At 49.0% G+C, this 27732-nt stretch overlaps 1 protein-coding gene across 7 annotated transcripts in view; it reads right to left on the bottom strand.

The window, feature by feature from the left end:
- The window catches only part of LOC8029953 (zinc finger homeobox protein 4), a 418349-nt gene that overhangs the window by 75716 nt on the left and 314901 nt on the right, over positions 1–27732 (bottom strand). For all 7 annotated transcript variants that reach the window (XM_040216937.2, XM_040216938.2, XM_040503325.2 and 4 more), the window contains one exon: positions 24681–24713. The gene's annotated coding sequence lies outside the window, so the exon portion shown is untranslated. The remainder of the gene's footprint in view (positions 1–24680; positions 24714–27732) is intronic.

Below are 27732 nucleotides of genomic sequence, written 5' to 3'. Positions count from 1 at the left end.
GAAACTGGCCCGCGTATGCAAATGGCTGCAGCTCTCCAGGGGTGTGGTGTTCGGTTCAGCCCGACGTCTGTCTGACTTCTCGTTAGGCATCTATCACCGCGTCCTGACCGTTCCATCCACGAGACGGAGATGGAAGCAACTTTGGCGTTTCCTCGATTCCCACCAAACTTCGGGAAAGGCGTGGCAACTGGGCCTTGTCAAGAACCAGAGTGTATCTGACGAAATAACATAATCAATAGATTGAGCCGTCGTCTTTCCAGGAACCAAGTCCTTATTCTAACCCACGATATGGGCAAGTTGTGCCGGCAACCTAACCCCTCGGGGGACAAACCACGATCTTTGGGCGCGTCTCATGCGTGTGCGTCGGATGCGTGGATGGCGCTGACTGACAGAGGCGTTGAACGCTTCAGACAATTTCACTGCTTCTGAGCGGAATTAAGCGAACGCAAAAGCGAAAAAAAAGAAAAAAAACAAAAAAACGTTAGGGTTGTGAAATTAATCGATCCACCTATCAATTAATCCATTATTGTATTAATTTCGTTAAAATTTGTTAGCCAATCATTTGATAAAAGGTTGGCTGTTTTATGGGGTAGTCATGGGTCTCTTTCGCTGTCAAGCTCGACATCAAAAACTGAATCACTAGCGAGATTTCAGCTCCACCCTCACACATAGTTTTCGAACTACACGCGAACGTTTTTCCTTACACACGTAGGTACGCAGAGAAATTTAGAATAACGAGAGGACCATCTCTACTTTGTCTCACCTTAGCAAGGACTAACTGCGCAGGCTGTGCAAGGGCGAGCGGCTAGCCTTGACTGCCTTGGTTGGAGCAGTCGCTGCATGCGTCGGCCGTGCAGCCGCCGAGGCTTCGTTTAAACCAACTAGGTCGTGCTTTTAACATGCGCGGCTTACAATAGTCCATACTACGGAGAGACGAAGTATAGCAGCAACAGCTGGAAATGAAAGATCAATAAGGCATTTTTGGTTTGTTCATTGTCTCACATTTGAGTGAAAACGATATTTTTTAGTAAATTTCTGGGTACAGTAATTAGTAATTTCTTAGAAATTTCTTAGTACAGAGTGATGTCAGTAAAATAATGCATATATTTCTTTCAGTCATATTTTCCACTCTTTCTATTAGCCCATAGAATTAGAATTTCCGCCAAACAAACGAATAAACGAGTATGAGAGCGCCTCAAAACACGATGTTCCTGCATCGCTGAGGGTGATGCGAATTATGTAGCAATCGTCTTATTGAAACGTAGAGTGCTGTACTGTATTTATAATTGCGCAATACTTGGAACAATTGATCAGCCTCCGCATGTATGAAACCAACTATTATTTAATTAAAGATCCCTAATTAACCGATTAGAAATTCTTAATCGGTGCAGAGCCTTCAAAGCCACTAACTACTCTAGTCAAGCGCGTTTCCTCTTCCCTTTCCCTCCCTCTACAAAACGAAACGGAACTGCCCGAAACGAGAAGCATATCCCAGTCATCGTTCAGAAGGGTGCCATGGTCTGCCTCTCACGTTGCCCCAAAACCTACTTTCGTCAACCGCCGAGGTTGAAGATGATCAGTTTTCCTCGATATCCCGTATGGGAAACTCAACAGGCTACCAGAGCACTCGAGGAAAGACAGACAGACAGTCGCCTTTCTGGCTGCTTGCTTCGGTGTCCCTCCATGTCTCGAAGGTATAGGTATGAGCCCAGTTCGGCGGTCGACGTCCGAAGGGGACTCGTTTCGCTTTCCAGATGCAAAACAACGCCGCGTCACACCAGCGGGACGTCTGTCGCGCGGGCAGGGGGACAGCAACAGTGACAGATCGAGAAGCCAGACTTTCTGAAACGTGAATAGCACCGGAGGGAAACGGAGGCCCGAATCAAACCACTCCGAAAAGAAGCCAAAAAAAAAAAAAAATAACGCAGAGGAGGCCGCGCTGGACGCCGAGCAGTAACAAATGTCGAGAGGCCGAAGCGTGACGAATAGTCATGTGAGCGAGAGAAAAGAGAGGGAGAGGAGGGGGTCTGCAAATGGCCGGGAAAGGGATGCCAGTTGTCTCCGAACGGGGCGGTTGGCAACCGGGGCCGCAGACGACACACGAGGAGGGGGCGACGCCGAAGGAACTCGCCGGTCCTGGGACGCAGGGAGGTGTCGGTCGGGGTCGCTAATGGAAGGACGACCGGAACCGCGGCATTTCCCCTCCTCGGAGACTCCCCCGCGTGAAAACGTCCCCTCTTCCAGGCGCAACGTTCAGACTCCCGGAACCGCACGAAGCGCGCACGGCGGCGGGCCCGCAAATCGCCGTCTGGCCACGCAGGCCGGCGTCATAAATCTCGGAGCCCGCCGCCACCGCCGACGAAGGCAAGCAAAGCACACGAGGGCGCAAGACCGGAAATTTATTATTAGCCCCGGCGAGAACCTCCAATTCCATTTTACGAGACGCACATATCCGCCCCGTAGCATTCGGTCGGTGCTTGTCTTCACGTTGCGCCCTGTCGGTTTGCGGGGACGCGCCTTCTCCTCTCCTTCAAGTTTCCGCAGTACCCCGTAGCGCCATCTCTTGCCCCGCCAGGGAAGCCACAGCTCTCGTAACCAAGAATTTCGACCTTTAACCCCCCGGAGGTCAGACTCCAGCAGCCGTCGACACCAAATTACAACAGAGATAACTCACGACATACTTCACTGCGGCACTCGCTGGAGATATTTCAAGAATTTTCCCAAACGGGCAAATGTGCTGCTGCTGATACACGCATTCCTAGACTGGTGCTGGTGCCATTTTATTTTGAGGGGCACTTTTCAGCTATGCAACAAATGGATCGTCTGAAGTTAAGAGAAGTTATCCGCATCCCGAAGAAAACATTCAAGAGCGTAAGCCGAGGGCTGGAATCTCGAACATCCAATTTTTGGGCCAATCAGATTAACAGGAACATTGCTCTGGATTTCATTTTCTCACAGACAAGAGATCATTCAGCGCTTCCCCTGCCCAGCGAGATTCAACTGGAACTGCGTCCCCTCAACCACCGCAATGAAGACAGGCAGCTATGTTAAACAAGTTTCGTGAAAACGATCAAGGGAGTGCCAGGCACGTCAACTCCATCGAGAAAGCTCAGTTCAGTCCTTGGAAAAGGACAGGTAAAGTGCTCGCATTAGACACCGATGTGTAATTTTCTATGTAACAGGGCTAACACGCTGGATCAGTGATTGGCCCCAGTGTGTTTAGCAGTTATCGTGATAAAAAAGGAAGATAAAAAGTCTAAAAGGAACTCGCACGTTACACGTAAATGACGTAAAAATTAAACACTAACAGATTTTTGGACCCCTTTCCAGATAATATATTCACCGAACAACGAAACGGACACAAACGGTGCCTGCCAAGGGATTAATATTGCAAAGGCACGCCAACCGTGTGATTCCCAACAGGCACACTGACGCCTACAAACGTTATGCGTGCTAATATAATACCGCTCACACTAACCTGGGCTGCACAAAAACCTAACCCGGGGAGGAGGTACAGATTCGCAAATAAAATGTGAGCAGCAGGACACGGGACCCCGAAGAATGCACATAGAAACCATTTTACTCCCAGTCAGACAAACAGAAAAGAAAAAGAAATACACCCTAAAACGAGAAGCAACTTGCTCTAGATCTCGATCCTCTTAATCGGGGTCATCGAGTTTTACTCACCCGCTTACAGGTTTCTATCTTATTTTATTTGTTTATTCGATTAAAGAGTCAGGGGTTAACATCCTGCAGCACATTTGACGTACGGTAGACTACTGTGTCCCGTTTAGAACAAACATTCGAGGAACTTGCGCCACGCTTATCAGCAAGAGCTGTAGAACTTCGGGCATGGTATCTTGAGATCGAAGTGGTACTTAGGAAAACGAAAGACGACAAGTAGGATAATAACATTCCTAACAGAGAAAAACAATGAAGCAATAAACACCGAGCAAGTGGGACACTAATAAAGGTCTACTCTAAAGAGCACACAGGACACTATCTTACACCATCGTGATACCCGTTTTCAGAAGTGCTCCCGCCATTAAAAAAAAAGAAAGAAAATTGATGATGTTTTGTTTTTACTGTTAGACAAAGTCCCGCGGCATGTACTAAACGTATTCATTGAAATCGACTTCGAGTCATTTCGGTCATGCAGTACCACACTTCATTAACAACAAAACACAAGCGGAAGGGTGAATGCTCTGAAGGTTTATTTCACGGTGGCGTTTTGTTTCGCTTGAGTTTCGAGTTATTTGACACCAGGTATAGTCTCACTCCGCAAAGTCCGGAATGTTTACGCAATCCTGGCGGAACCTCGCAGCTCCAAGAAAGAGGGGGGAAAAAAGAAAGAAAAGGAATACGCATTTCAATAAAAACGTCGAAAGGCAACACAGAGCTCGACGTCAGCTATTTCGACGACGTAACCGCTTGGAAAACAGAGCGGCGCCGACGCAGAGTTCAAGAAGCTGACCAGGCCGCCCCATACTTGACACGCAGACGCCCTGCTCGAAGAAAACCCGCAGATGGCGTGCTCCAAATTGACCAATCAGCCATTTTGTTCGCTGGCCCCACACAGTTCCCCCACGACGGGGACATTAGTAGGGAAGGCACGTGTCCATACGTGCGTCCATAAAACACGCCACTGCGGCGAGCATTGCCGACTGAAGTGTCCCCCCCCCCCCCCCCCCCCCCCCCCGGACGAAAAAGAAGCAGCGCCAGAACCCAAACAGCGCCGCCCCGTAAATAAATACAAAGAGCGCCGGCACAGGAGGGGGGTTACGATATTGATACGGGGCGACGGAGAACTGGAACGATCCTGAAAGCAGGGAGAGGCGGGGGGCCCCCTTGCAATCGTGACTGCAATAATTACGCAGGCCCAATACGCAAGGCGCCAATTAATCCGTCCACCGACGCCCCCTCGTCTGTCCTCCCTCCCGCTTTCTCGGGCTCCGTCATTTGGAATGTTAATCGGCGATATTTCAGCGGAAAATAACCCTTACGCCTAACGCTCCTTTCTGCCTTCGGCCCCTCGCTGGCTAAAGCGAGGACGCTCCTGTCTTCCTCCTCGCAGGCCTCGTCTTGCTCATTCGTCATGGGCGCGTTTATTATTAGGACGATTGTACCCGTGCGCGAATGGCTGCCCAAGGGAGGTTACATCTCTTCGTACCGGCGGCTGCTGCTGCTGTTGACCCAGTGCGGTCGCTCGAAAGGATTCGCGAGCGGCGCGTGGTAGGCAGAAATAATCCGAGTGACCAACCATCCTTCGCGAATGAACATTCGGCTCAAAAGACGGGGCTATGTGACCCAGACCGCGGCTACACGATGCACCAAACGTGCGGGGTGAATCGATAAGTCGTAACCAATGGGACCTTTTAAAACTCGAAAGTGATAACGAACGACAGAGTTATGGTTTTATGCCTTTAAATACGGAGCTGCAGATACCCACCCGCCGCTGTTCCTCCGCTAGTTCAACATATTGAGCCACTACAGGTACAGTTAGCGGGAAGAATGGTACAGTTACCGCGACGCCCTATACGGACGGAACAGAGAGGTCGCACCAACTGTTTGTGTCTGTACGTTGCAGCCTGCTTTAACGTATATAGCTCCTAGCTGCGAATTTGGGGCTGCAATAGCGCTGGCAAAGCATCCAGGACGTCTTCGACATCGGACAAGGAAAAGATGAGGATCCGGGCCCCTCCCCGGGAACGTGATTTACAGAATTAGGGACGCGGGACAAGAAGAAGAAAAAGAACAAAATATATATATAACGAAAAAAAAAAAAAATATCCGACGGGATGGGCCGGCATGTCTAATTAGAACGCGGCGGCGCAAGTTTCGATGGAAGTCGTAAATGAAGATGCTCGCGCCAACCGCAAGGGCAGGGCGGCGAGGGCGAGCCAAAAAGAGCGCAAGCGGACGCCGAAGTCGGCAATAATTTAAAGCGCCAAAGGCCACATTCGCAGAAACAGGGCCCACCCAGACACAAATAAGCCGTCCATGGAAGCGAGGGCAGAGCAAAAGCCGCGGGGGCAGCAGCGAGGCAGGGGAGGAGGACGCGAGAGGGTCTTCCACCCGAACGGGCAGAGAGCGCCACCGAACAGACCCGTGCACAGAGTCGCCTCTTTTTTCCCGGGCCGTCTCGACGAGATCTGTTTTCGGAAGTCGTAAAAACAATAAAGTTACACGAAAGCAAAGGAGAAGAAACGGTAAGATATAGCCGGAGTCGTAAAATACTACCCGGCCCGGCGCGAGGTTAAGCTTTCGGTCGGAATTTATTCTTTGCTTCGTGCGCCGCGGAAAGGGTGCCTCGACGTGTTCTCACCAATGCCGCCACCCCCGCTCGACACTCGGCAGAACTGTGGAGGCCCGCGCGCAAGCCATTGATTATTACGCACCTATATTTATTGACGTTCAGCGGAGCTCAATGTGACTCCAGAGACGAGGGCGCCACCATGTTATTCTCAGGGTAACGTGAGAGCTACCAGCATCCTAGGCAACTCGACCTAACATCGCGTTGCTTCCGTTCCTCTTCTGCAAATCTTTTCAGAGTCCAGAAGGTAACTGCCAGCGCGAGACGAACGGCACCAGAACAATATACAGGGCGTTTTCTTTTCTTTTTAGTTAAACAAGCATTAAATAAAAAATAAGAAAAAAAAAAAAAGAACTTGCGTTAGGGGCAACCTAGAAAACAGGGTAGTCAGCTAACTCACTAAAAGATTTTCATTAGGGAGTTTTCGTAGAGCGCGTTTCCCCTCCGCTAAGACCTTCGCAACGAAGAAGCCGCTTTTGCGCCTGCGCGCCGACGGCCTTGATTGTATACACCAACTCATCTCTGTGACGTCACGGCGCGGTGGTGGCGCGTCGGTCGCACTTCCGGTCTGGGGCTGTGGGCAGAAGTCCCCATGCCAGACGTGTATTCCTGCGTTGTTTTGAAAGGAACCAGACAAAAACCTGCCTTCTCGTCAAAACGCCGCGACTGGGGCCGTACCAAAAGTGTCGAGAAAGGTTTGAAGGTCAGTTTTCAAGTGCTCGGTTCGTCCGAGAATCTGGATATGTGCCGTAAAAAGGCCTTCGGACAACGATTGCTTGGGCGGGAAGCACTTTGGGTTGAATTCACGGATACTTGTGGTCATCAGATTTATTTGTTTTGTTGCAACATGAACGCCAGAAAACCATCAAGTTGTGCGGACCACCTGCGGACTACGTTCAGTGCGTCTTCAAGTTCAAACGGCCGCCTGATCGTTCGAGCTGTCGTCTGCTCTCTCAAACGTTTCTGCTTGTCGTCTGCTCTCTTAGACGACGCCGGCCCGTATATGTTGGCCCGGTACTTGCGATAAGAAGTAAGTGCAGGCCTCAAAAGACTTACGTTTGAAGGTTGGTAAGCAGGCTCGATGTAAACAGTAAATACAAGATGTTGATCATTGTTACCAGTGACTATCACTGACTTGCTATGCCTAATTGACTTGGTCCGATTCTGCTTGCGATTTTCAGTATCGACGTCGACCATCTCAGCTACGGTTCACGCTTTAGCAGCCCGAGCGGCGTCGCGACTGAAAATTGCAAGCGAAATCTCATCATGCGAATCAGGTTTTAGCGTACATACCGCGGCGTCCACGCGGAATGAATCGCCACATGTCACATTATTCGCGCGAAGTTTCGCGGTGTAACGAGCCTCGGTAATTTCGCTGACGCCGCTCAAGATAGTCAGACATCGCCAGGAAGACGTAAAATCAACAACTCGAACGCGAAAAAGAGCAGGGGGACACACAGAGACGCCGATAACATCGCATTTCAATGGTTTGTCTATGGGCGACGGCGAGCTTCTTGCCCACACCCCCCTCGCGCATGCGCGGCGCCGGTGGCGTCCGCTAGGGGCGCTCTGGTTTGTTTGTAAACATGAGTTGGTGGAGTGCGTTGCGGGACGACAAAAACGATCTACACAAACTCCCTATTAACTTTTTTTTTAATTTTTATGTGTTGGCGCATAATGTGGTTAGAGATTTGACGCTCGACCTCATTATAGTCTAGCCGTGATGCGAACTTTTTACGAAAAAATCTGTAGTGGGCGCCATGGAGCGAGAGACGTCATCCTCGTACATGGCTTCAAACCGAAACCAAACCGGCAAAGAGCGCCCGTGACATCGATCCTTCCACTCTGCGCTTGCGTCGCACTGCTGACGTCACCTGCCGCGCAGACACGTGGGATACGGAGCCAGCGCAGAACGGGAAAATGGACGTCGCGGGTGCCAATTCCCAGCTCGATTTCGGTTTGAAGCCGTGTACGAGGATGACATCTCTCCCTCAGTGGCGCACACTACAAATTGTTTAATCAAAATTTCACGTAACGGTGGCGCGTCAAATCTCCAAACACTTTGCGCCCTAAAAAAAAAAAAAAAAGAAAAATTTGAAGTGAATCAGCTACCTCATTAACGATGTTCGCCTCTTCCCTAGTTGCCCCCCAGAACCCCAACTTGGCCCTAGGGATAAAACAAGTACACTAACGGAAGTTAATTTTTTTATTATGGTTTTACACAACTAAAACACCCTGTATACGGCACAATTCTCCTGTAAGAGAAAATTGGTAGAGTATCGTTCTGGGACACTACTCCCAGTCTTTAGTGACACAAAGCTGTCAGTCGCACTGTAGCAAACAATGGATCACATAATATCGCATGCCTCGTAGGAGGGATGTTATTGACCATGAAACGATCTTGTTTTTTTTAGGTTTTTTCGTTAAATGGATTTAGATGTAACTACTGAGGTCGTTAATATGTGTGTAGCACGTTCAATTATGACTTCACGAGCTCTATACTCTAAAAAAAGCCCGCGCGTCTACTTTCCCGCACAACAATCGGAAAGTCAATAGGGAGTTTTCGTAAACCGCGTTTCCTCCTCCGGTAAGTCCTCCGCAACGAAGAAGCCGCTACTGCGCCTGCGCGCCGATAGCCTTGGCTGCAGAGTTGCGGGTATCGTAGCGGGTTGCGGAGAGCGTTGCGGGGCGGCGAAAACCATCTACGAAAGCTCCCTAATCAGCGCAACTTACGCAGGCGGCTCAGCGGATGAAGATGCCGAAACGTATGTTTAGACCAAAAAACGCAGTCTGAGTTGTGACATTAAGCAATGCAAGCGTGACGTTTTGCATTGCTTAATGTCACAACTCAGACTGCGTACATCCGGCGCTGTGTCCCGGCGCTGCGTACATCCGGGACCTTTGCACGCTCCCCGCTTCACAGCAATGCATGGCGCGCGTCGGTGCCTGATCTCACTACCCCTCCTCAAGTACACTGTAGCGCAGCTACGACGGCGCAAGAACCCACATCATCTTTCACGCGCTGCTCCACAGCGGTGAGCGACGACACAGCGCCGATGCGTCGCTGGTAAACCGACAACTCGGCACAACATCAGCGCCGCATCGGCATCACTTTTCAGCGCCGATTCGGCACCGCGTTGTATGTCTGAACACAGGCCTTTACGCTCAGGACATCGTTACAGTTAGGCGAATTTCCGTGAACGGATTAACTGACCCCGAACGCTAGCCCCAATATTCGCCGATGGATTGATTATCAATGAGTTTTAATAGATGGCTCCGATACAGATACCCGATACTCCGCCACCGCATTTGCGCGTGCGTCGTACAGGGAGTATCAGAACGATCTACTAAAGCTCTCATTTACCCGGTGCAAGCAGACCGACCGATAACCATGCACCTGTTCAGCACGTGAGCCGCATTCTTCCGTTGAGCGCCTCGCACTGTCGCCGTTATTGTGACCCGGCGGATCGCAATAGAGTCGGCAAACTTTTCCACGTGGGAAGCTCCCGAACTTTACGTCTCTATCCCTTCAGGGACCCTTTAATTAATCGTCAACAATAAGTCACGGCCAGGGTGAACAAAGATCAAATCGGATTTATTTGATTAAAATTACTTTGGCTAGGAGGGTGGCTCCTCACCTCTAGATGCATTATGAAACATGCAAATATTGATTGATAAATTCGTCCGATCACTGATAACAATGCGGAAGAAAAAATTACTGTAGAGAGAAAGCGTAGTTAATTTTGATTTTATAGGTGTAATCCCCACAATATTAGAACAAAAACAGCTTGATTTTTTTTAGTTAGTTAAAAAAGCTTTATTTGCTCTTTCCTTCACATTCTGACTTTACTTTCCTAGTTTTGGTTTATTTATTTTGCGTCCTGACTTTTTTTTTTTTGCAATAGGAAGTTTCGTAACTCGAACGAAGTGGAAGGTAGAAATGAAGCTCAACACTTAAATTTGCTGAAAAAAAGAAACTTTTTTTAATCGTTTTGAGGTTTTTATAAAATTTTCTTTCTTGATGATTATTTTGTTTAAATCGAAAACGGGGGTGCCCATAGAAAACATATAATGATGGAAAAATAATAAATAACTTTTTGTTTCGCAATTGTTTTCTTTTTTTTTTTTTTTTTTACGGCAAAGCAATCATAGTAAAATTGGTCTGACTTAATTCACGATTTAAATTATACAGATTTGTATTCTCCACCCTGGTCACGGGCCACGGCCACTCGATTGTGGTTCTCGCTCCGCTGGGAACGGCCTGACTGCCGAGTGACTCTTTTGGCCCGGGGAAACGAACATTTTAAGAGCGGCCGCAGTGAGCGATATCGGGGACTTTTAGTAAACCCTACCCTACAGCTTCGCTTTGCTAGCGGAAGCTTGTGTCGTCCCTTCGAAGCACGGATCAACGTTGGCATGGATTGAGCACGCGCACGCTGGGTCCGCTTTCCGGAGCGTACGACCCACTAAAACTCTCTATTGAGCCTGGTGGCGCTGACAAGCGCCCACGGTTAAAGTCCCTTCATGTTTCAAAAATAGCGCAAGGTGCGTCGATGCACGAAGCACGTGGAAGGTGCAGCACTTGGGAAGATTATGGCGGCACAGCGCAGTGCTGAGCTAGATTTCAGACGCCATGTTCTTCCCACAAGTGGCACGCGGCACGTGTCTCGAGCATTTCCGCATCAATGAATGGCGCCACTTGTCCCAGGATAGAGGGGCTTTAGTTTGGTTTAGAGTTCCTGTAGCTGGGTGCGTGTCAGCAGCCAGACCCCTGTTTCTACGCGTCTCCTGGTCAAGCGGCGGGCAGTAGTGAAACAGTAGTGCTCAAGCGGCCGTACACGGGCATTCCATACTCACTGCTAGCTGCGACAGACAAGCTCGCCGCTGTCAAGTAAACGTAGCCCGAAGCACGGTGACAGAAAGAAACATCGCTCTGGCCGAACCACCGTGACACTCAACTATTTCAACTTCTCCCGCAACATACAGCCACGCAACAGTCAGTCAGCACCCACACGTATGGCTCCTCGTATAAACGATTTGTCTATATTTATAAACACGGAACATCCCATCAGCGCTGTACTCCGTTGACCGCCAAGCTGAGACTGCGGTGGAGCCTACGTCCTCGGTGGACGAGTCACAGGTCTCTCTTTCGCCACGTGATCACGATCCCACCCAGATATTATGCCCAGAAAGCTGAGTCGGGTGACGAAAGGGAGGCGGTTGATTGGACCGACGAGCACGTAGCTCCCACCGCAGTCTCAGCTTAGGGGTGAACGGAGTATGGCTTGGCGCACAAAACAAAGCGAGTGGCTTGTTTTGCAAGCACATGGGTCGAAGTTCACGCTGAGCACCACGAAAAGGAAAAGAGATGTTGAGCGAAGCGCGTGCTTTAGTCGCGTTTCTCTATCAGCAGGCGCGCGATGATGACGTAAGGCGGGAGCGATCTTTATGGATGTTCAATCTTTAACTCTTCACTGAAATTCCGAGAACCTGATGCGTTTGCTTCTATGGCGGATGTTAGCGTGCGCAGACAAAACAACTGGGACGGCCATGCGGAGTCAAATGACGCATCCGAGCGCGGCCGATTGTCATATGCGAGGAGGGTCTGTTAATGCGGGAAGCGCGAGCAGTCCCGTGGGATAAACCAACTCGACTCGGCGAAGGAACGTGACGCGGTCGTATATAAAGGTGAGCCGCCGAAACAAGCTCACATGTCGCAGAAGGCGTGGTAAGTCGCTATGCCTACCGGAAACCGGTTCAACTCTGCCTAAACAGGTGTGAATACGGTGCAACAAGGCACTGTGTGTATGCCTTGGGGAACAAACTCGCTTCGTAACCAGTTTCTCACGTCTTCATCGCGGGACCAGTGCGCTGCCTTCGCGTCGCTCGGGCGGGAGAAGAGCCTCTCTCAAGTAAATTGACAATGGCTCTCACCAAATTCCGAATAATGTTACCACGAGTGAGACAGTGAGTATGTCAAAGGCATAGAGTTAACTTTCACGCAATGTGCGCTACGACTAACACACCCACTAGTTCCCCACCCCTGCCCATTTCGATCTGAATGAGCACCGTACTGCCGGTCAGGCGTGCGGTCGTGTATCACTACTGCGTGGTGCACGTTAAAGACCCCAGGCTAGCAGTAATACCACACTGGCTAAATTGCTCATCTGCAGCTGAGTCACCAGACGCCTATTGGGGCTCTCAAACTTCCAGCTGGATAAACATACACACAACACAACACACACACACACAGGAAAAAAAAAAACATAAACACAAAATAAACATACAAAAAAAACTGCACAAAGCTTTAACGGTGTACTAAATTCTAGAAAATCATACGTATATCGGTAATTTAGGAGTGTGTTGAAAATCAAATTATACGTTCGACGTTTTAGATTGTTTAATTAGCCTTTGTGGTATGGCGATAATGTTCCACTTTTTAGACGAGAAACGTACCCAGGGTAGTACGAGGGACGGCCCGAAGTCTTTAATGCGCATCACGCAGTAGTGATTACACGAACACACGCCGGTACGATGCTCATCCAGATTGAAACGGGCAGGGTGGGAATAGAGCCCAGGATGCCTGGACCGCCCTGCAGCGCGAGCTATGATACCTCCACGTGCTCCGAACGGGAAACCGACTGCCACCTAGCAGCGCGTGAGTGTGCGTTCAAATTCGGAAGACCATAATACGAAGGACGACGTGGACGACAGTAGAGAGTTTTAGTAGATTGTGTTTTCAGGCCACGCTATTTGTAGCGGGAGCTCGTGCTGCCACTTCGATGCATGCTCTGAAGCGCGCGCCCGCAGCGGTAGCGTGCCTTTGAAAACGATCTACTAAAACTCCCTATTATCTTTCATGCGACGTCCGTTTCGTCTCAGACAAAACAATCTTTGGTGTTTCGTCTTCCATGTTTCGCATCTGCGAAACATCGGCTCCGAACAACACCCTTTAGCACTTGCGGAGAGTACTTGTGGAGAGCGTAATAATTGCACGGTTAGCCAACCATGCAATTAATACGCTCTGGTCACTTTTCAGATGCGATGCATTACGTCGAAATCGTACCTTTCAAATGCGTTCCAAACCGCGCTACCTAAAAAAAAAAAAAAAAGAAAGAAATAAGAGGGCAAGACTAATTGTGCACGCAATCTGCTAGGCCTCTCGTGCATCCTCCGAGCCGGCGAGTTTGAAACTTGGCGTGCCCTGGCTGCCCGCGTGCCCGCACGGCCGTCTCCCCGAATTTCTTCGACAAACACGCGAGGGCGAGGAAACGCGGCACCCGAGGGGGGAAGACGAGCCGGGGGAGCGGTTGGGGCAGTGCGGGGATTCCGCTCATCTGCCGACGCATCTACGTCCGTCACTAAGTAGACGTTATTAGCCTACGAAGAAAAGCCGAAATAAGAGGAAAGCCGGAGCACCAAACGTGGAGGGAAAAAAGACGAGCGTGCGGATCAAGAAGAGGAGCGCCTTAAAAACGAAGCCTCACAGAAGCAGAAAGAACTGGAAAATGGGCGAGGGCTTTGTAATTATAAACGCTCGTAGTAATTTTCTCCCGTCCTCCTCGCCAACGACGCGCCGTCGGAAAAAGAGAAAGCGAGCAGGAGCGCCACGCCGCCGCCACACTCGCAAACGCGAATACTGTAATTATATATAGGAAAAAACGCAAGCCATATTATAACCAATTTGAGGCGCCAAATAGCAGAGGTAGCGGCACAAAAATAAGAAAAGCGAGGAACGAAAAGCAAAAAGAAATCGTCTCGAACCCGCACGACTTTCTTCTCATTCTCATTTCTAACGTCGCGCCTCTTCTCCCTCGCCTTCGGTCCCGCTGCCTCCGCGCACTTGGGCCGGAGAGACGCACGCACAGCTCCTTGCTCGCCCTCAATGCGAAAACTAACGCCGGAAAACGAAAGAGCGCCGATAGAAAAAATAAAGGGCAAATAAATTAAGCTCTGATGATGATGACGCTGGTGGTGATGAGACTGGGTAGCTGGCGGGGTGAGAACGTTGGCGAGGGGGGGGGGGGGAAGAGGAGGAGAGCTCGCGCGCCACTGCGAACCAGAGTATCCCGGATGCAGCATAGAAAACTTTTGACGTGGCTCGTCACTGTCATTAAAGTAAAGAAGATGAGCAAAGGTACAAATAAAAAGACAAGGTCGGTAAAGTAAAGAGAGCCAGACTAGAGAAGGGCAAAGAGAAGCACCCCCCAAGAAAAGTGCACTCCGCGTGAGGCCCGAGCGAGAGAAGGCGGAATATAATGGGAAGCCCGTGGATGTGGCCGGCACCGAGACCGCCACGACATTTGAAACGGGGTTATCACTAGCTCCAACAACCGCACTCTGTTTGCAGGTGGAAACGGACGCGCCTAAATGGAGTCTTTGAGCGTCGCACTCCGCTCAGCGCCGGCCGGTCATTACGAGGCCCTCGACTTCGACTAACTCTTTGTTGGCATTAATTTTAGTCCCGCCTCGCGTCTCTTCCTCCCGCGACACAACAGTCGAGAGTTGTCGAGGATGGAACGTCCGCTCTTCCCGGAGGCCTACAATACGGCCCAGTTCTTTTCACGCAGAACACCACGGCCAGTGCCACGCGTTGAAGTTCAAGGACAGCCTCTTCCGTCACCGTGCTAACAGACCTGCGGGCCACGCCACCGAAACACATTTCGTTATGGATGCTTCTAAACGTTGAGAGGATAGGAGACCTCTACTAAGGCTCAATATATTAAATGGTCGCCACCATTAAACAAACTGCCTGATCAGGATGTGCTGTTGTCTATCTTTCGTTCGGGAGTCCTGAATTTTATGGGACAATATCACATGAGCAGGAGCGTAGGCAAGGGGGGGCTTATTTCAGCCCCCCCCCCCTCCTCACCCCCAAGTCATGCCCCCCCCCCTCCAACAAATATTCCTGGATACACCATTGCACATGAGCGGATGACGTTTTAGTGAACAGCAGTCATTTGAGCGAATCATCGACGTTTTAGCGAATTACTGGGGCGCGTGTTAACCAACCAACCAACCAACAACCAACCCCCCCCCCCCCCCCCTCCTCCCTCCGCTGCGTTCACGCCGCTTCGCGGCGACACTCTGCGGCGGCTCCTTGCAAATATTTTAATTTACCTGGCAGATCGGTAAACGCCGCTTTGCGGCAGCCGATCATTCGCTAAAGTGTCTTTCGATCAAACCTCGGCGATCGCTAAAACGTCGTTCGACCAGCTGAGTGCCACGCGAATTCTACAACTAGTTTGCTCCCGTGATTTTTCGTTTCTAGTTTCTTCCTCTGCCCCTCGATCCCTTTTCCTCGCCGTGAAGTAGCCATTTGTCATTTTAAAATTTACAACTTTCTACAAACAAATTTTCCCTCTCTCTCTTCCACTCGCGGTCCGTGGTCAGTTTTTCGTCTACAGGTCGATCAACTGCTCCATTATGTTTCGTCAACGTCGTCAACAGCTTCCAACGTGCTAGTTGATGGCAAAATGTCACGTGACCAGTGAAGTGCGGCATGCAGGCAGAAAACAGTATTGTTGCACGAATATAGTCCTTTTTTTTTTTTTGTGACTCACTATAGGGCAGATGCGTTCTGTCAGGTTGACAAAAGATTCCAATGAGGCCACTGGAAGTGTTTCGCCGGATGATTGTCTAAAATGTAACTTTACAAAGTTGATCTCACCGCTTCACTTTTTTTCTATTTGAAGCGCAACTGCCTAGCCTGCATAGTCATTATGTGCACAACGGTACCATTCGCCTCGCCGAGTTGATCACAAGCCAAGAGTGAGAAGAAAAGAAACGGAAAGAGAAAGGCAACTAAAAACCATAAAAAAACAGAAAAAAAAACAAAAAAACCTACGTGGGTGAGCCATACGGAGCTCCCTGCTCATTTCGAGTGAAACAGTTTTCCAGTTGCACAAAGCAAGTGTGTCTGTGCGTGTGTGTGTTGGGGGGGGGGGGGGAGGGGGGGGGGGGCAGAAGCTCGCCCAAAAGCATGGTGCCCAAAAGTCATCACCACTGCCCGAACGCCAGGGGGAAAAGAGGACGCTATCGGAGCCATCTGAAGCACCAAAAGCGACTCTTGTTCCTTGGCGATGCGTTTCGCAGATCTACTGGACCAATTGGCAAGTCCAGTGGTGCGGAAACTGGAAAGCCAGCTGGCGCCTCCTCAGTGCATTCCCCCTCCTCCCCGACCCGGTGCTTGCTCGCGCGGTATATATATATTAAAAAAAAACAGTTCACCCTCATTTTGCTGTAATTAGAGAGGCTCGCCATGCTCACGACGGCACCGGCAAAAGTACAGGTGGCCCCGATTTTTCCTTGGAAACAATCGGCGGGACGCCCAGCGTCCGTGCAACGGGAAGGAGGCACGGACGACGAAACTCCGGAAGCCGGCGAGCGCGAACAGCGGCTGCCTGCCACGCTGACGTGTCGTGACTGAGGCGCGCATCGAGCGGGGTGCATCCGCGAATCGCCGGGTCCGTCCATTGGGTCGCAGTGACCGATACACGCCGCCGTGAGCACGCCGCAATCTAGCGCCTGCATCTGGAGCCACGGCCGGCTCCCGAGGCGCCATTAATCACAACGACGCTGGACGAGATAGGCATCGAGCGATCCCGCTCGGCCAAGGCAAACAAAGGAACGAGCGGAAGTTGCGTGCAAAATCAAACTCGTTAAAACCAACGTCGGGCCGCAAACACGGTTACACGTCGTCTCTGCGCAGCCGGTTCAAGTGGGCTATTCAATGAGCGGGTAACGAAGCATTCTCTCGCGATCGTCCACTAGTGCTCGCCGAAGGCGAAAGACGAGAAGCTTCAGCTCAGGCGGCAATTGGGCTTCGTACGCGAGGCCCTGTTTCACCGTCCGCAACGGCTCGGCCGGGCTCCTCAACCCGCACAGGGGTCACGGAGGAAATCTCGAAATCGGCAGCACCGTCACGTCCCGTCGTCGAGCGGCGGGCCATCTCCAATCCCAATCAAGGTCATTGCAAGCCGCACGCCGGAGCGTCGCACGGGCAGTCGTTCACTTCGGACTCGTGCCTCACGTCCACAACCTACCCTGAACGCCCCGCGGCAGCGCCCGGCCAAACAGTTCCAGCGTCGCCAACATGTCGAGTCGAGAGATTGGCCTTTCGAAAGTCCCTCAATGCTATCCTAAGAATTCATAAAGGGATTGTTTAAAATTAAAGAAATCGTTACAACAGACGTAAGACACTTCAGAATTTGGGCTCCGAACACAATGAAAAAATATAATAGAACAGGGGACCCATTTGACTAAAAAGAATGTAGATTATTAGTAAATAAACTTTCAATCAAATTCGATACGGCACGTGTTGGCATATTAGGGAGTATTGTAAATACGATAGGCTACGTACTGTCAGCAAAAACTCCTTGCCTCTCCTGGAGTTTCCAATTTAACTCAGACGGAGTAGCGCAGCTGAATCAATTAGCAAATAAAAATATAAAGAAAACGCAAAAAAAAAAAAAAACGCAAAAAAAAAAAAAAAAAAAACATGCCGGTGGGGATTTCTGTGCTGCGGATCCATTTACTGCAAGTATATCTTAAAGAAAACTTAAATTCTTAAAACGTTTCCGCTAACCTTGCACACTGGGCATGTTAAGCGATGTCAAGAACTAACGTCGCGCGAGGATCCAAACCCGGCCATTGCTGTCAATAATTTTTATTTCATTCCCAAAGAGAGCCAGATCAAACAACTTGCTCGGTCGGCTGTATGAATAGAGCAGCAACGCTGTACTCAACGCTCGAGGTGAGAAGCTCAACTTCATATTTATTGCGCCGCTTCTCAGATACGAGATATCTCCGCTTATGGTGTATTCGTCTGATCGCTTTCCAGCGCCTCAATCCTCTGAATCGTCGAGATTTGGGAGCGCCTCCAAATCCGAGCTAGAGGAACGGCGCGCCAGCCTGACGCTCGGCAATTTTTCCGAGCTGCCAGAGCGCCGACACGGGACCGGATACCGAGATTAACTTCAGCAACCGCTCTACTGAGATGGCGCAAGCTACCGCCCGATACAAAGCCCTCAATGCGGATGCTGGGTTTTGCTGCAAAAGTCCCCCGTCAAGCGCCGAGTACCTCCTGTACTCGCAGCACAGCGGGATCGGTGCGGTATTCAAACGCGGCGGCGTCCAACACTCAGGTTCTCGGTCGTATCGGGTTCTTTCTCATTCAACAGCGGAAGTGGCTGGAGTTACGTGACCAATCCTCTCGCGCGCGCTCCCACCGGAATGGCTTTTCAGAGCGCTCCAAAACGCTGGAAAGCGACAAGCCCAATATGCCATCAGTTAACCCGTCAGTAGGGATCCGTGTTTTCGGAGTTTATATTTCGTCTAATTCGGAAGGTGTTTTTCGGAGTTTATTTTTTGCCGAAGATTCGGAGTTTATATTTTTTTTTTCTTCCCGATTCTCCGAAATTCGGAGTTTAATTTCGGTGTGTTGCCTATTAAAAATAAATAACTAAATAATAACCGAATGTAAACGTATGCCAGATAAAAAATAAAACGCGCTAATATCAATTGAAATATCATCAGTTGAATTTGGCATTAATGCCATTGTCATTGGCAATACTAATTTATCCCCGAGAAAAGTCACACAAGTGGCGCTTCGATAAACGTCGATACCTTAAAATCAATAAACACCCGGATGTAGTCGCTAGGAAGCTCGTAGTCATCCCATCCTATTGCATCAATCTAGCCCGCGGCCGCGCGAGGTGGAGTGGTTAAGGAGGTAATAGAAAGTTTGAACTGCCCCTCTTCCCAATTTTATACAATCCCTATGGTCCATAGCTTTCACTGTTACCAAAAACACGCTTTCCTTCCTCTAAATCACAAATCGCAAGGCCCAAACTGGAAACCGGTACAGGGGTTATTTTTGTCGTGACACGAATTTACAACGAACGATCTGTTGCCCCGAATCGACCTTGAAGAGACAAGCGGCAAGACCCCTTTTGACAACGGCCTAAGATTTGAAAGATAATTATAGTTCCATTTTCCCAGGACCATTAACTCCGTGCTGATCAAACTATAAAAAAAAAGTATTTTACTTTTTTTTCTTTTGCCGGGAAAGGGGGGGGGGGGGGGGGGGGGGAGGGAGTGCCATTGACACACAAATATTCTGAGTTTATCGAAAAATTCCGAATTGGCCACAATTTCACCGGCGGGTGTTTTCCGGAGTTTTTCGGATTTATCCGAAAACACGGAGCCCTACCCATCAGGTCCAACTGTGAAGTCATTCACTCTCTGCTGAGATCACACCAAAAGCCAAAGATGCTAGCTCTTTCAAACGGTCACCGTCAACCGATTGAGCGAAACGCGACTTTGGGTGTTGTTTTAGTATTTTATAAAGTGGGCCATACTACGTCGCTTAAGCTCTTGAAATCCGCAACAAATCCACAGACAGCGGGGAAAAAAAAACAAAAACAAAAAAACACTGCACTGCAGTAAGGGCGAAGTCCATCGCCTCTAAATATAGCGGCCGTTACGATAAAAGGGCGACACTGAACAGTTCAACATCTCGAGTCGGCGGGGACGGTGCGCAGGGCGCCGCCGTGCGACGTCAGGAGAGGCGCCATCCGGTGCGAGCTTCTCGACGGCCGCCTCGGCGGCACATGGCCCGTGGAAGCGAGCAGCCGACGGCACGAAACCGCACACCGAGGGCCCCCGAGACGGCCGATCGTATAACCACGGCCCGTTCCCACACCACATTCAGGTGACGTCGGCGCGCCGGCACCCTCGCGCTCCTCCTGCCTTCCGGCGACGCTCCCTCGATCTCCGCGCCGGTGAACGCGTCCTCGCCGGCGATCCATTTAGACAAATAGGCTCGTTCGTCATTGGGGCAGCGCTCGAGCGCGAACAAATACGCGGCCGGTCAAAGAAGAGCCGAAGAATCCAAAAAAAATCAGCCCAGGTACCGGCCAGACACGCGTGGGCCTCGCTCCGGCTGTGAAAACAACACGTCTTCGGTGGCCTCACCTCGCCGGCCTGCAGCCATAGAAACCTTTGCGGCACGCTGTGCAAGGAGAGCTTTAGCGGTCGCCGACATGTACCGCTCGCACAACTCGTTCTCCTTTATCCGCCTTAAGGGGTCACTGACCCGTTGGGTTTGCTGCTGTTGTCTTTTTGACCCCCCCCCCCCCCCTAAAAAAAAAAAAGAAAAAAAAACACAACATAATAAAAATTAATTTTTTTTTATTAGAACGCTAGAATACGGATTTAAAGCGCCAGCTAATTTACGTTTCTCTACAATATTCTGTACCCAAAAAAAAATAAGAAAGGAAAGTCAAACCAAAACTAGATTCAGCAGCGCGGAAAAACGTGGAGTTACAGACTCTGGAAGTCACTTGCGTTGTTTGAGTCCCGGCTACTACTCGTTTGTTTTCTTTACATCAAGGTATTTTCGGTGTTTCCGTGGTCGCAAAATAATGCGCCTAGCGAATTTAATGATTTTCAATACGCAGACGGCGTATTACTTCTCAAATATGGGACACGTAAATCAATGACGGCAACCGGTTTTCGTTTACGAGAAATTTTCGTTGCGCTCCCGAATTTTTCGATCTAGGCACTTTTTTACGAGACACTAATCGATTTAAACTCGAGTGCGAAGCGTCAGTCTCAAAACAAGTCCACACGTCTTACACTTTGCGAGAATCATCGAACTGAAAGTTCGCTGATAAAACCATTAAATGTTCATTACCGTTCCATAATCCCAATTCACGTAAACAATACCGTCGTTTACGCCTGCATAAAAAAAAAAAAAATGTGTCGGAAATTGCTTTGCAATTCTGTTGCTACGTGAAACGTTCTTGGTTTAGCGCTAAACCAAGTGTTTAGTGGAGTTAGTATTAGTTAGAGCTAGAGTCAGTGTCAGAGTTAGCGGTGCTAACTCCAGTTTTCACGCGTCAATTTTCCCGCTAAATCTAGCGGGGTAACTGAATGTGCCTGTAGATGTCACGCGACGTAAATTTTCCAGCGAAATGTAGCAGGGAAACTGAATTTGTGTATAGGTCACGTGAAAAGAAGTCATGTGACATTTTCTACGCTAAATTTAGCGGGGAAAATGTGTACTTTATGCTTGTTCCACTTCCCGCCATAATGTCGTACGCCCCACATGTACCTTTCCTGAGGGTAGATAAGTAAGAAGACAATATGTGTTCTGTCTCGTCATCGCACCTGACTAAAGAAAGAAAGCGAAAAAAAAAAAAAAGAGGTGAGACGGGCAGCCGGAACCATTCGGTTTTTGTGAGGGAAGAATTCGGATTTTGTGCCTTAGATATAACTTCTTAGTAGCTGGGCTTTTGAGTGTAGTATTTTGTGAACACAGCGGTTGTACGTTTTTCCGTTAATAGACTGTTTCCAAGACAATCTTTATCGAGTGCAAAAGTCGAAACTGTACTGTTTTCTTTTTATTTTGTAGTCACGCTTACGAATCCAGCCCGCGAGAAGCAAACAATATCCAATTATATGCAATTATAAACACACGGACACCCATTTAGGACACCACAATATTGTTGCCATCTTCGTTAACTGCGTTCTCAACATGCCCACGTGACTCATTATACGTTAAATAGATATTAGTGCGAATGAAGGATAACGAACTGATGACCACATATTGAAAATTTTATACTTTGATCGCACGTTGTATACTGAAATTGAACCACTAAGTTTAGACAAATAAAGTGCGTGAGTAAATATAGTTTAAGATTGTATAAAAACCAGTCTACCAGCACACCAAGCAAATATCTGTTAAATTAAGACTAAAGCTGTATATATTTAACAACTGTATGTGAATAAGTATGGCCAACATACATAAATCGAATGAATAAACGTATCTGAATTAATCGACACACAGCAAACTCAAAGAGTTAGCACTGCGGCGGTGATAACTTTCACAAACGGACAAATATATCCAGCGTCAGCCTTTACGCGCTCGACTCATGCTACCAACAACGCGGCACCACGTGAGGTTCATACACCCTCAAAGCGCACGAAATCCGTCGATATATTGCACACTCGACACGCCTGATTCTTTACGATAGACTGAAGAACCACTTAAGAACGGCCTCCCCCCCTCCTCTTCAAAAAAAAAAAAAAAAAAAAAAAAATATATATATATATATATATAGAGAGAGAGAGAGAGAGAGAGAGAGAACGTTATTTGTCTGAAGCGCGGTTTCTGTGACTGAATGGTAGTTGAGGTCTTTCTCCAGATACTGTAAACGACTTAATTTTTGCGGGGACCTCGTTGTCGCAAATTTCGCGAATCGCCTACAATTCGCGAAAAAAAGGTCCCGCGAACGATTCCGGTAAATGCAATGGAATCTATATTAGGATCCCACCGCATCGCGAAAATTAGCACCCGCGAATTATTCAAAAACTTCAGCTTTGGCCTAAATCGCGAAACAGTGGGCCCGCGAAAAATAAGTCGTTTAGAGATATGCCAAGCCGAGAGGCCCGATCTACATCGCGCTCCAGTCGATGAAATCGAACCAAGGCATAAAGTGACCGCAGCTGCTCCTACGCCCAGGCGCCGCGTGAAACTCCCTCCTCCTCCTCACAGGACACTGCCATGCGTCTCGGTCGTCCGGTCGTGACGTCCTCGTCAGTTTGAAATAAGCATCGGGACAGCTCCCCCTCAGGGAAAGAGAGAAAGAGAGGGAGAGAACCGAGCGAGAGGACGGGGCGCCAGAGTTCAGGGCCAAGCGCGTCTTTGCTCAAGCACCGGTGGGGCAGGTTTGAGGCACGCGAGCCGCTCAGCGGGGGCAACTCATCGCCATCATCTGGAGAGTGCGTGTTATCTGGAACAACGATTCCGATAGCGGTGCCGCAGGGAAGCTGGACGCGCGACGGAAATAAGTTCGATCCTCATAGACGGGCCCGAAACAATAAGCCCCAACATACGCGGAATTTTGTGGCATGTTCCTCACAGTCAGCGCCTTAATGAACCTCTCAGGAACCCAGGCTGCTGGCTGGTACAGTTCTTCCACCTTCTCCCGACGAGCGCTTCCTCCCCCCACCCACTCGCGCTCGAGCCGGCTACAGATATATGTGATTGCGGACCCATTCCGTCCACTGGGCGTTGATGGACGCAGATGGCGTACAAGCGAGCGTCCAGTCCGCGCAGGGGCCGGACGTTCATAAAAATCCACCCGTTCCCATAGCGTTCATCAGCGCGGCAGGGGGGAGGGGTGCCAAACACGACAAACAGCTCTGTCACATCGCCGCAATTTGCGCGACTTGGCGAAGCTTTTTTGTTTTTGTTTATTTGTTTTGTTGTCATAGAAACGCAGCTGCGTCCCTCTCCTGTGAACACGCCGATGGCCAACTGGTCGCCGGGACACGTTTCGGGGAACACAGGTGCGACCCGGAACTGACCACAGGGCTAAGACGCGGACGGCTGCCGCCCGAGGAAAAGAGCGACGTCGGCGCGACAGCCGCCGGAACGACCAGCCACTTTCCCGGACAGCGTCCAACATTTCATCGACAAGGCAACAACCACCCGTGGCAAATGGCACAGCCTGCCTCTCGCGACAGGGTGACACAGGGCGCGGACTATCTCGCGCTGGGGCCACCCGTGCTCTTCCTGGAGGGTGCACTCGACACTCGTACCAAAAAGAGCGCGGGAGGTGCCATGCGCCCTAACGCTCGGAAACTCCGCAAACCCTACGCTCCCGACTCAGCTTCTAAGCCCAAGCATTCCCTCACACACAAGCGACAACGACAGAAGAAGGAATGAAAAAGATACTCAACAATGCTAAAGAGAGTTCGTTTCGGGGGAAACTAAGCACGGTAACCAAACGTGACCACGTCGAGACACCGGCTTGCGCAAGCGAATAAGCGCGCTCTTACGCAAGTCTTGATGAAACAGAACCAGCCATTGGAGTCGATTGGACGGTGCAATTTCTACCGCGCTGCCTGTGATTCGACGCGAATCTGCTGATTCAGCTTATTTGTTGGGCTCCGTTTGCTTTCAGACATCCTTATCATAAGAACGGTTCTGAGTTTACTTTTCTGAGGGTAAACCTTTTGAGTCATATTAACCCGTAGGGAATATAGCTCTGTGGATATTTGCTATATTTGCGTCTACTAGTTGGCCGCGTTTTGTTTTTTGTGATACTTTCAAGGGATTAGATCCTTCCATTGCACAACTAAAAAAAAAATCGGGTGTTTGACGCTAGAATGGCGGACATGAAAATTCCTGTCACAACAAGCCGTGACACGAACGCAGAGCCCAAAACCTAATAACGACAGAGTGACTCGCGGAAGGGAGCATTTATTCGTGTTGCGCAATCGGATTTACACGAACACAAAAGCGCTCATTAAGCTAATCCTGTCTAGAGATTTCAAATGAAAACAGCGTACTCACCTAGCATGTTGAGAGGGCTTCAAGAGACTGCACCTGGAAACAAAAAAGAGACAGCGTTGAAGAAAGCACATGACTCAAGAAAAGAATAGAATCAAATTGCAGTGTACTGCAAAGAAACTGCTCGAACGCTTCAGACAAAGAAACTCATTGCTCTAAATGTGGCACCTTATTTAGCACATACAACGCGAATAATCTGATTGGAAGACATATAGATACCATTATACTACAAATAAATATAATCCGCGTTCAGGCCTAGAGAGAGCCGACCATACTCTATGTCAGCATACCTTGGCAAACGGCAAACGCTACGACTCCCGGGAGCTAATGAAAACGTTCGAACGAGGCACGTGACAACCTACTATATACCGGAGCGCACTCTCGTTGCGGAGGGCTGTCATGTGCTTCGCTCCATCGTTCTAGCTGGCTCCTGTGAGCCACAGCGTTCGCCGTTTGCCAGATTATGCTGAAACAGAGCAGAGCATGCTGTAGCCGTAATTTTTCGGGAAAAGCGAAAACAATACAAAGATGGTTGCGCGCTTTCCATGCTCACAATTATAATAAAACATCTACAATTACAGCGAAATGAACTTGTATCTCTCGGAAAAAGGGCGCTCAGCGACAAAGAATGATGTCGTTAATTTAGTCATTTTTCTTCACTATATCCTGCTTAACGTAAAATGATTATGCACATGCGGAAAAAACAACAGCACACTACACTTCTGATGCAGAGTCCGAAGTGTTGCATGCGGTAAGACAAACAAACCATAGGTTAACAAGCACCCTAATACAACATAAAAGAACGTTCTTCACAGGTGAGCTTGACGTCAGTGTAAATAAATACAGCAATTCAAAACCTACTGCGTAAAGAGCTTAATACTTCACGAAAATACGCGCGAGGGAAGATATTGCAGAAGCCGCTGCATGTTGCAAAACGTTCAGTCACCAAACAATGAGTACGGAACAATGTGCCATGAGCGATGCTAGACAATGAAGATCTACATCAACGAAACAATAATACTTGAAAAATGACGCGCATCACTGCTGCTTTCGCCGAAGGAAGAAATGAGACGTGACCGATAGGAGGTTTAATCTCCGCCGCGGGACAAGATTTTACTGGATTCTGCTCAAAATTCGCCAACAACCAGCACTTCACACCACGGTATAGGGACGTGCAGAGATTTTCCCAATGGGCCTCCGCATTATACGAACAGCAGGACGACAACCTTAATTGCTTCCCCCCCGTTTTCCCCCCTTTTGTCTTTTTTTTTTTTTTTTTTTCAAAGGACACAAAGAAGTAAGATTTTTTCATCGGAGCTTCACCCTACGAAGCCACTATCTGAAATACCCTAATCTCGTCTGGCATTTGGCACTGTCGCAAACACTATGTTCCAGTGTCTGGGACGTGGTGCTTGCGAAAAAACGACATAAGAGAGCCAGGAAGTACAAATGTTTTCGCTTTTTTTCTACTCCTTTTCGGCAATAAATGAATGAAAAATGCAGGAACTCGCAATTTTCGTTGAATATACTACGAAGGATGTGTCGAACGTAAGGATCGATAGAAGAATCACGGAAACGTACCAACAAGCATATAAAAGCCTGTATGTCTCACTTTACTGCTCCCTCCCAAAAATTAGCCGTTTTTTTTTTTTTTTTAGTTCCTGGCTGTTTGATTTTTTAAATAACTTCGAGGAAATTCGGGTGATTGCTCGAATGCTTTCCGCGACTCCCGCCATGTGCGTTCTCACTTGGATCAGAGGTAGACACGGAATCTACCTCAGTTCATCAAAAGTGTTGCTACCGAAGCCCTCTGGAGTCTGATGTCCTCCTATTTGCTGTAGGGGAGTAAGTAAACGAGAAAGGAAGTACCGTGATTGTAACCATTGTAGTTCCGCAAAGAAGGTTTCGGTTTTCGCCTTGTTCGTGGTGTGACAACTGCGAAGTTGACTCTGCTTTTCTGCGATTGTGCATATGCTCTCCGGTCTATACATCACACCGTTGTAGAAGTCACATCCCATCCCCTATCAATGGTCGTTTTCGCAAAAAAAAGTTGGTATATAAGTCGCACTTTGCACGATCGGCGCGGCGAAAGTGCACTGACAAGGCCACAGATTTGTACTGTGATCAAGATAGATGCGCGAGCGGGAGCCAGTTCTAATATTTTCGCCCACAAATATAAATATAACCATCGCGGCATTTTTGTTTGTTTGTTTTGTTTTTACGTGCCGGCCGTCGTTTCTACAAAAGCAAATAAATCCGTAGAAGTTGTACCGTTGTGTAAAAGGCACCAAAGAAAACTAGGGGGGGGGGGGGGGGGGCTCAGCGAGAGAGAGAGAGATAATACGGTAGTCGTTATGAGCATTTCATGGTGCGTCTTGAGCGCAAACTTGACCTGGAGAGAGTTATCCCATAGTTCCGTAGTTTATATATTGTCATAATTGTAACGTCACGGACCAAATCTTTCTCGTCTATCGCACTCAACAATTACATAGCTTTTTAGTTCTTTTTTAGGCTTTAGTAAGATATTTTAGAATCAGATATACACAAGTCACGGAATAACAAAATAACATAAAGTTAGACGATGTTTCTGTGCGCAGTGTCGGAAGCTCTGGCGACGATGGGGCGCGGAGGTCCTGTACCTAATGACGCGGTGTACAATGGGGATCATTCAGGCTGGAGTAACTCCGGATAAACTCGGCTTTGCGGATCTATTAACGCTCATATTTAACCAACACTGCGTGGCATTCATTTTTTTTTTTAAAGTCACAAGTGTCCCGGGACATCAGAGCCGGCTTAGTTGAAACAAAATTGACCAAAACCTTACGTGACACCGCCGTGACGAAAACATTGCAAAGTCTAGCGCGCGGACAAACGCTGGCGCGTTCCCCTAGCCTGTATGCTATCTTCGGCACTACCTTCGGAGAGACACTAGAGAGTTTTAGAATAAGGGCAGTCAACGCCTTGGGTGACCCACGCAGCTTGGGAAGTCGTTCTGCGCATGCACAAACACCTCAAGCTGCTCGGGGGCTTCCCAGTGTTGGGGCCTCTTATTCTC

Source organism: Ixodes scapularis, unplaced genomic scaffold (genome assembly GCF_016920785.2).
Source record: "Ixodes scapularis isolate PalLabHiFi unplaced genomic scaffold, ASM1692078v2 PGA_scaffold9__187_contigs__length_104089568, whole genome shotgun sequence".
In the NCBI taxonomy this organism is placed as follows: Eukaryota; Metazoa; Arthropoda; class Arachnida; order Ixodida; family Ixodidae; genus Ixodes; species Ixodes scapularis.
The sequence above is the reverse complement of the archived record's forward strand: the minus strand, read 5'-3'. Positions and strand labels throughout refer to the sequence as shown.